This window comes from Callorhinus ursinus, unplaced genomic scaffold, assembly GCF_003265705.2.
Source record: "Callorhinus ursinus isolate GAN/ISIS: 27379988/994484 unplaced genomic scaffold, GSC_fseal_2.0 scaffold51, whole genome shotgun sequence".
Lineage (NCBI taxonomy): Eukaryota > Metazoa > Chordata > Mammalia > Carnivora > Otariidae > Callorhinus > Callorhinus ursinus.
Window position 1 is genome coordinate 1269641 of NW_027397113.1, and position 10154 is coordinate 1279794.

Here is a 10154-nt window from a genome sequence, read left to right on the forward strand (position 1 = left end):
GCCTTCATATTTGGAACGGCTGTCTAATTGACTTTATGGATTCACTGTGATTTCTATTAGACACCCCTCTTCTTTAATTTTTACTGAAGTCTTGTCAACACACAATGTTACATTGGTTTCAGGAGTACAACTTAGTGACTGGACAAGTCTGTGCGTTACTCAGCGCTCTCCAGGAGAAGTGTACTCACCATCTATCCCTGTACAGAGTTATTACAACATTATTGACTCTATTCCCTTGCTTACTTTCTAAATTTCTGTGACTTATTTATTTTAGAACTGGAGGTTTAGAGCTCTTAATATTCTTCATCTCTATTGCCCACCCCCATCGCTGCCCCCTGCTAGCAAATCAACCAAGGACGTACATCACGTTGATGAGAGAAAGGTCAAAAACCATAAGATCATCTCAATAGAAGCACAAAAAGCACTTGACAAAGCACAACATCCTTTCTTGATGAAAACTCTTCACAGTGTGGGAATAGAGAGTCCATCCCTCAATATCATAAAAGCCATCTGTGAACAGCCCACAGCGAATACCATTCTCAATGGGGGAAAACTGAGAGCTTTTCCCCGAAGGTCAGGAACGCGGCAGGGATGTCCACTCTCACCACTGCAGTTCAACATAGCACTGGAGGTCCTAGCCTCAGCGATCAGACAACAAAAAGAAATCAAAGGCATCCGAATCGGCAAAGAAGTCAAACTCTCACTCTTTGCAGATGATGTGATCCTCTATGTGGACCCTGAATAGCTTTGCTTTTCTTTTTCAACATTCCTCTGGCTATTCAGGGTCTTTTCTGGTTCCATACAAATTTTAGGATTGTTTGTTCCAGCTCTGCAAAATATGTTGACGGTATTTTGATGGGGATGGCATTGAATGTGCAGATTCCTCTGGGTGGCATAGGCATTTTCACAATATTTGTTCTTCCACTCCACGATCATGGAATGTTTTTCCATTTCTTTGTGTCTTCCTCAATTTCTCTCATAATTGTTCTAGAGTTTTCAGAGTACAGATCTTTTACCTCTTCGGTTAGGTTTTATTCCTAGGTATCTTAGGGTTTTTGGTGCAATTGTAAATGGGATTGACTCCTTAATTTCTCTTATTCTGTCTCCTTGTTAGAGTAGAGAAAGCAACTGATTTCTGTAAATCGATTGTATATCCTGCCACTTTGTTATATTCCTGGATGAGTTCTAGCAATTTTGGAGGGGAGTCTTATAGGTTTTCCATATAAAGTATGATGTCATCTGTGACGAGTGAAAAGTTGACTTCTTCTTTGCTGATTTGGATGCCTTTAATTTCTTTTTGTTGTCTGATCGCTGAGACTAGGACCTCCAGTACTATGTTGAACAACAGTGGTGAGAGTGGACATCCCTGTTGTGCTCCTCATATTAGGCGAAAAGCTCTGAGGTTTTCGCTGTTGAGAATGATGTTTGCTATAGGCTTTTTGTAGATGACTTTTAGGATATTGAGGTATGTACCCTATATTCCTACTCTGCAGAGAGTTTTCATCAAGAAAGGATACTGTACTTTGTTCAATGCTTTTTCTGCATCTCTTGGGAGGATCCTATGGATCTTGTCCTTTCTTTCATTAATGTGATGTATCTCATTGATTGATTTGTGGATCTTGAACCAACTTTGCAGCCCGGGAATAAATCCCACTTGGTCATGGTGAATAATCCTTTTAATGGGTTCTTGGATCCAATGGCTAGTATCTTGGTGATAATTTTTGCATCCATGTTCATCAGGGATATTGGTGTGTAATTCTTTTTGGTAGGGTCTTTGTCTGGTTTTAGGATCAAGGTAATGCTGGCCTCCTAGAATGATTTTGGGAGCTTTCCTTCCATTTCTATTTTTTGGAACATCTTCAGAAGAATAGGTATTCATTCTTCTTTAAATGTTTGGTAGAATTCCCGTGGGAGGCCATCTGGTCCTCGACTCTCGTTTGTTGAGACATTTTTAATTATTGCTTCAATTTCTTTGCTGGTTATGGATCTGTTCGGGATTTCTATTCTTCCTGTTTCAGTTTTGGTAGTTTCTATGCATCCATTTCTTCCAGATTGCCTAATTTATTGGCATATATTTGCTCATAATATGTTCTTAGAGTTGTTTGTATTTCTTCGGTAGAGGTTATGCTCTCTCCTCTTTCATTTATGATTTTATTGACTTGGGTCCTTTCTCTCTTCTTTTTGATATGTCTAGCTAGGGGCTGATCGATTTGTTAATTCTTTCAGAGAACTAGCTCCTAGTTTTGTTGACCTGTTGTACTGTTCTTTTGGTTTCTAGTTCATTGATTTCTGCTCTAATCTTTTTCCTATCTCTTCCCCGACTGGATTTAGGCTTTGTTTGCTGTTCTTTCTCCAGCTCAGTTAGGTGGAAGGTTAGGTTGTGTATTTGAGACTTTTCTTATTTCTTCAGAAAGGCTTGTATTGCTATATACTTCCCTCTTAGGACTGCCTTTGCTGCATCCCAGGGGTTTTGAAGAGTTCTGTTTTCACTTGTATCCATTAATTTTTTTCATATTTCTTTCATTTCCTTGTGGACCCATTCATTCTTTTTCAGGATGCTCTTTAACTTCCATCTATTTGTGTTCCTTCCAAATTTTGTCTTGTGATTGAGTTCAAATTTCAAAGCATTGTGGCCTGAAAAGATGCAGGGAATAATCCCAAACTTTTGGTAATGGTCGAGACCTGATTTGTGATCCAGCGTGTGATCTATGCTGGAGAATGTTCCATGTGCACTGGAGAAGAATGTGTATTCTGTTGCTTTAGGGTGGAATGCTCTGGCTATATCTGTGAAGTCCATCTGGTTCAGTGTTTTGTTCAAAGCCCTTGTTTCCTTGTTGATCTTCTGCTTAGATGATCTCTCCATTGCTCTGAATGGGGTGTTAAATCTCCTAGTATTATTGTATTATTATCAAATTCTTTCTTTAATTTTGTTATTAATTGGTTTACATAATGGCTGTTTCCAAGTTGGGGGCATATATATTTACAATTGTTAGATTTTCTTGTTTGATAGACCCTTTAACTATGATATAGTATCCTTCATCATCTTTTATTAAAGTGTTTGGTTTAAAATCTAATTTTTCTGATATTAGTATTGCTACTCCAGCTTTCTTTTGATGTCCATTCACATGATAAATTGTTCTCCACCCCCTCACTTTCAATCTGCTCGTGTCTTTGGGTTAAAATGAGTCTCTTGTAGACAGCATATCAATGGGTGCTGCTTTTTTATCCAGTCTAATACCTATATCTTTTGATTATAGCATTTAGCCTATTTACATTCAGAGTAACCATTGAAAAATATGATTTTAGTGCCATTGTATTACCTGTAAAGTCACTGTTTCTCTATGTTGTCTCTGTTCTTTTCTGATCTTTATATTTTTAGGCTCTCTCGTCACTAAAGATTCCCTTTATTGTTTCTTGCAGGGTTGGTTTTGTGATCATAAATTCTTTTAGTTTCTGTTTGTGCTGGAAGCTCTTTATCCTTCCTTCTATTTTAAATGACAGCCTTCCGGGATAAAGTATTCTTGGCTGCATATTTTTCTCATTTTGTACCCTGAATATATCATGCCAGTCCTTTCTGTCCTGCCAGGTCTCTGTGGACAGGTCTGCTGCCAGCCTTATGTTTCTACTCTTTTAGGTTAAGGAACTCTTGCCTCAAGTTGCTTTCAGGGTTTTCTCTTTGTCTCTGAAATTTGCAAGCTTCACTATCATATGTCGAGGTGTTCACCTATTTTTATTGATCTTGAGGGGGATTCTCTATGTCTCCTGGACTTGAATGCCTGTTTCATTCCCCAGATCAGGGAAGTTCTCAGCTATAATTTGCTTAAATATACCTTCTGCTCCCCTCACTCTCTCTTTCCTCTTCCTCTGGGATCCCAATTACTCTAATATTGTCTTGCTTTATGGTATCACTTATCTCTCGAATTCTCCCCTCCTGATCCAGTAGTTGTTTATCTCTTTTTCTCAGTTCCTTTATTCTCCCTCATTTTATCTTCTATATCACTGACTCTCTCTTCTGCTTCACTTATCCTATCAGTTAGAGTCTCCATTTTTGGTTGCATCTCAGTCATATCCTTGTAGATTTTGACCTGATTAGATTTTAGTTATTGTATTTCTCCAGAAAGGGATTCTCTAGTGTCTTCTATGTGTTTTTCAAGCCCTGCTAGTATCTTTATAATCATTATTCTGAATTCTCGTTTTGACATCTGACTTGTATCCATATTGATTCAATCCCTGGCAGTAAGTACCTTGCTAATGTAAAAATCTTAACAACAGTATATCACAAGCTTGGCAGGCTTGTAGGAAAAGAAGTCGGAAAACAAATCTTGAGGTCTCTGCTATTGCTGCCGACGTCGACAGATGTCCACAGCACACAGGGATGTACCCTGCATGCTCTCCTGTGGTGCTGGGCTCCCTCGGCAGCCTCAAGGGTGTGACATTGAGCTGACTCTGCCTGTGCCCTCAAGGGGTGGTGTTGTCCTGCGTGATGTTTGGGGGCTTGTCTCTTATCATCTGTGTCTGCAGCAAGTAGTTCTCACAGCCCGTGGCTTGAGTTTCCAACACTTCACGGTGGTTTTTGATCAACAGATGTGCTCAATATCAGCACGGCTATGTTTGGTCATCTTTCCTTGATGTTTATTGATTTTTGCAACTTATTTAAGGAGGATGTTTTCCTATAGGAAGGAGGTGAAGACAATTTCTCACATCATTTTCTAATGTCGTGAGCCTTGCACACTGCTGTGTATACTCTATCTGGACTTGTTTCTGAGTATGATGGAAAATATGAACCTACGTTCCTTATTTTCTGCTTAGTTAGTGCTCACAGTGACATTTAATTGAAATGTATTTCCACTTTTCTGCAACATTGTCTCTCAGAAATCAATAATCTTTTCTGTTTTAAAGGAAGTCTTGATAGATTTTGGGTAAAAAAAAAACTTTGTTGCTTATTTGCATTATAATATATTCTTGGGATGCCCAGCTGACTCAGTCGGTGGACCATGTGTCTCTTGATCTCATGATCATGAGTTTGAGCCCCATGTTGGATATAGAGATTGATAAGGAAAATCTGTGTCCTAAGATGGACAACCGAGCCAGCGAGAGAGTCCCAGTCCTTGCCCCGGGGCTCTTCCAGATTGTTCTCCCTGCCCTGCTTCATGCACGTGCCAAAAGTGCCAAGTATGTGGAAGTAGAAGTGTATAAATTGCCCCCTTTGTTTGTGCTCAGGACTCAGACCTTTGGAGGCCACTCTCCTCTGAGCCCACCGGCATTAAATAAAGCTCCTATCCTCTAAGATCTCTGAGTGCCACTTGGTTCTTCCGTCGGGCGATCCAGTCCAGGTTCCGTAACATCTGTTTCCCTGACTGGGAAGCCCAACAGCGCTGGCCCATTGTTGCCACCAGTTTGGGGGCAACAGCAGGGCGGTGATGGGATGAGGGATTGTAAGGGAGAAGGCGCACCCTACCTAATTTTTGGCAGTCTCCCACCCCGGTCACCTCGGGCCGACCCCGCTCCGCTGTTCCCGCCAGACTTGAGGAGACTTGGCAGGTGAGGACCCTGCTCCCGATGTTGGATTCTGGTAGGGCCTGGGGCCCAGGACCTAGACAGACCCACCCCCATTGGGGTGGAAGGGGAGCCTGATCACCTCCCAGAGACCTCTTAGAGGTCTCCCAGGTAGGGATTCCCAGGGAGGGAATGTAATAACTTCTGGAGTGTGAATGTGTGAGTGAGTGTGCAGTCCGACCTGGCTTGCTCAAGCGGACTGATTCTGTGACTCCACAGGCGGGCACCCTTAAGGTCCCCAGAACCTACAGAGTCTGAGTGGGCCCATCTGCAATTCTGTGGTGAATGGCATACGGTCTGTGGTGGCATCGGAATAGTTTCCGATCATAAGTCACAATGCTGAGACCACTACGGCTATGCTTCACCTAAGTTCCTTCGGGACATGGCCGGACGGGCATCCGATTGGTCTCCTCATCTCAGGAGGCACCCCTCCTTTGTCTGTCTCTGTGCCACCGCGCACGGGGACATCACCATGGGGTCAGGGCAGAGTAAACCTACTGTTCTAGAGACCATGATCCAAAATTTCAAGAAGGAGTTTTCGGGAGACTACGGAGTCAGGATGAACCCTGGCAAGTTGAGAACCCTATGTGACAGGAGAACCAGGACACCCTAACCAGTTTCCGTACATTGACTCCTGGCTAGGAATTGCTCAGGCCCTTCCCCCACTGGGTACAATTCGCTTGCAATAGGCAGGCACAGGCCAGGATCTTAATTGCCTCATCCAAGCGATCTAAAGAAAATCAGCAAAAGCCCCAGTCTCCACAAATCCTAGCCGGAGATCCCGAGGAAAATTTGTCATGTCCTGTATATAGGACATCTTTATTTTACGAACCGAACCTGCCCCCACCATACATACCCCCAAGACCGTCTACACCTAGCCCTTCAGTTCCAGATGCTCCGCTGCCGTCGGTTTCACCAGTGCCCCCAGGCCCAAAGGATCCACTTTATCCAGGATCAGCAGCCAGGCTGCACCCCAGGCTGGACATAAGCGCCCTCCAAATGCTGGTATGAGAGACAGGGGAACCCAAGAGGTGCGATGAAGACAGGATGGTCCAACCCAGCTGTTCCATGATATATTATCAGCCCTTCTCCACCACTGACCTCCACAATTGGAAAGACCTCATAGAATCCGTCTTCCAGACTCATTGGCCAACCTGGGAAGACTGCCAACAGTTACTCTGCACCCTGTTTAACACAGAGGAAAGGAGGAGAATAATGAAAGGTGCACAGCAGTACTTGGACGAGCTAAGAAACCCATGAACATGACTAAGGTATCCTCGGTCACTCAACAACCAGGGGAGTCCCCTGGGGACTACTACGACAGACTGTGTGAAGCCTACAGGATATACACTCCATTTGACCCCAAGGCACAGGAAAGCCAACAGATGGTAAACTCCTCCTTCGTGGCTCAGGCCGCCCCAGACATCAGAAAAAAGAAACTTCAGAAACTAGAGGGTTTCGCTGGGATGAACATCACCCAGCTAACAGATTGCCAATAAGGTCTACATGAACAGGGAGGTCGCAGCCGGAAGGGAAGCCGACAGAAAGATGAAAAAGAAAGTCAGTCTCCTTGCCGCCACCCTGAAAGAAAAGGATGACACAAAGGCAGGGAGATCCCAACCAACGAAAGGGGGAGACCCAGAACCCCCTTGGCAAGGGATCAATGTGCCTACTGTAAGGAGAAAGGGCATTGGAAAAACGAATGTCCCAACCGGGGAAAGGCTCAGAAGCCCAGCCACTACAAGGAAGAACCCCTGAGGGGAGGACCTCATAGGCCTTGCGGGAATGGACTCAGACTGAGGGGGACCAGGCTCTTTCCTCCTTGGCCCCCAGGAGCTCATGGTCAAAATGAAGGTGGGGGCCAACCAGGGACTTTTATGGTTGATACTGGGGCCGAGCACTCTGTTGTCACCTCCCCAGTGGCCCCTTTCAGCAAAAGGACTACAACCATCCTTGGGGCCACCGGGATGCAGGCAATACAGCAGCCCTTTTTCTAGGCTCACCAGTGTGAACTCGGGGGCCACAAGGTCCGACATGAATTCCTTTATCTGCCTGGTTGCCCCATCCCCCTCCTGGGCTGGGATGTACTCTGCAAACTTGGGGCTCAGATAACCTCTGAGCCCACCGGACACACTAGCCTCCCACTGAACCCAAGGCAAGAGGAGATGGGGTCTCTGAACAGGTCTGGCCAAATTGCCTGAGCCCAGTCATGTGTGAAATACTTCAGAACACTTGATGGAGACAAAGCAGAGCAACCAAAATTGAGATCATGAGACAGGCCTGGGGGTCTGGAATTTGCGGAGGTCGGAGGACCTGGGAGTCAAGTCGGCCTTCTCTAACAAGGCAAGATCTCCAGCTGTTTAGGTTCTTTAGCTTCACAGAGCACCTTTCCCTGTCATCTCTGGGTGGTGGGAGGTTGGGGTGAGCATCCCCCAGGGATGGGACAGGTCTCAGGTAGGGAGAGGCAGGGGACACTGGCTCTTCTGGAGAGGACTGGGCCAAGGAAGTCGGGGGAGGAACCCTACTAAAATAAAAACAGAGAAGACGTCAGATCAAAAGCCAAGCTACTACACTGTTCAAAGGCAGATTCCGGTTGTCTGTCTGGGGTAGGGCTGACATGGGCGATTTAAACGAGATACCCCAGGTGACACAGATCCTGCTGGTCCCCTGGCGGCACTCTGAACAGCAAGGTTTAGACGTTGTTTCCAAACCTCCTTTATAAGAGTCACCTGAGAGGACCTTGTTAAAAAGGCAACTATTTGGGGTTTGGGGCCACCAGGTGATGGGTATTATGGAGGGCACGTGTTGTGATGAGCACTGGGTGTAATACTATCCGGCCTCTGCAAACCCACTGAATCAAAATGGGTGGGATGGGGGGAATATCCCAGAAGCTGTGTGTTTCAAAAGCAACCCCTAGGGGCACCTAAGTGGCTCAGAAAAAAAAAAAAAATGTGGATGAACTCCTCCTCGCCTGTGACACACAAAAAGTCTGCACAAAAGGCACCAAGACCCTCCTACAGGTCCTGTCAGACCCGGGATACCGAGCCTCATGGAAGAAGGCAGAAATCTGCCAACAACAGGTCTGATACCTTGGTTTCCTCCTCACCCAAGGGTGAAGACAACTAGGGTCAGAGAGGAAAAGAATCACCATCTCCCTGACACAGCCCCAGACACAAAGGGGCCTACGAGAATTCCAGGGGCTGCAGGACTCTGCCGCAGCTGGATCCCTGGGTTCTCAGCAATAGCAAGACCCCTTTACGATCTCTTAGGGGGACCAGATCGAGAACCCCCGCCTGGACTGAAAAGGAAAAAATAGCGCTCGGGGTACTCACCCAGACTGTTGGACCCTGGCGACAGCCAGTTGCATACCTGTCAAAGAAGCTGGACCCCATGGCAACGGGATGGCCACCGTGCCTCAGGGTGCTGGCAGCCACAGTCCTACTCATCAAGGAGGTGGACAGACTCACCTGGGGCAAGAACTTAACGTCAAGGTCTCTCATGCAGTTGTGTCCCTCACAGGGACACCGCTTCCTTTCCAACTCTTGGCTAGCACAATACCAAGGGCTCCTCTGTGAAAACCCGTGGGTCACCCTTGAAACAGTAAGGACATTAAATCCAGCAACCTTTCTCCCCATGGAAGAGGGGGAACCAGACCATGACTGCTCCGGGGTGACTGATGAAGTCTATGCGAGCCGTCCAGATCTGTGGGATAAAGCCATGAGAATCCAGAGCTCACGCTGTTCAGTGATGGCAGCAGTTACCTACAAGAGGGTGCCCAGAAAGCGGGTTATGTAGTAACCACAACCACTGAAGTCCTAGAAGCTAAGGCATTACCAGCTGTATGGTCAGCTCAATGGGCTGAATTGTATGCCTTAGTCCGAGCCCTCGCCCTCAGTGACAGCAAGCGAGTCAACATCTACACTGAGTCCCGGTCTTTGCTACTGTACATATACATGGAGACATCTACAAGGAAAGGGGGCTCCTACCCGCCGCAGGAGAAGCTATCAAAAACAAGGAGGAGATACTGAGAATCCTCGAAGCTGTCTGTCTTCCAAAGGAAGTAGCAATCCTGCACTGTAAGGGACACCAGAAAGAAGATGACCCCATAGCGTGGGGAAATCGTCTGGCAGATGGGGCAGCCAAGACCGCAGCCAGTGAGGACATGGACAGAGCCCCTTCCCTCACCATGGCTCTGACAGCCCTGGAAGAAGTCCCTCCACCCAGTTACACTGAAAGGAAAAGGAATGGGCCATGGCTGAGGGGGCCACCCTGACTGAAAAGGGATGGTGGATGATGCCAGATGGGCGCATCTTCGTTCTAACAGCAACTGGAGGGCATCTAGTCAAGGAACACCATCGACTCACTCATCTGGGAAAAACTGCATTAGAGGCCCTTCTCAAGAAGCACCAGTACATCAGTCAACTGCCGTCATTATGCCAAGCAACGAGTGAACAATGCATAACATGTGCTAAAAATAATGCTTGGTCTGCACCACAGCCCCCACCAGGTGTCTAGAGGATAGGAGCAACACCCTTCGAATATCTAGAGGTAGACTTCACAGATGTGCAGCCGAGCAGAGGGTTCAGATATCGCCTAGT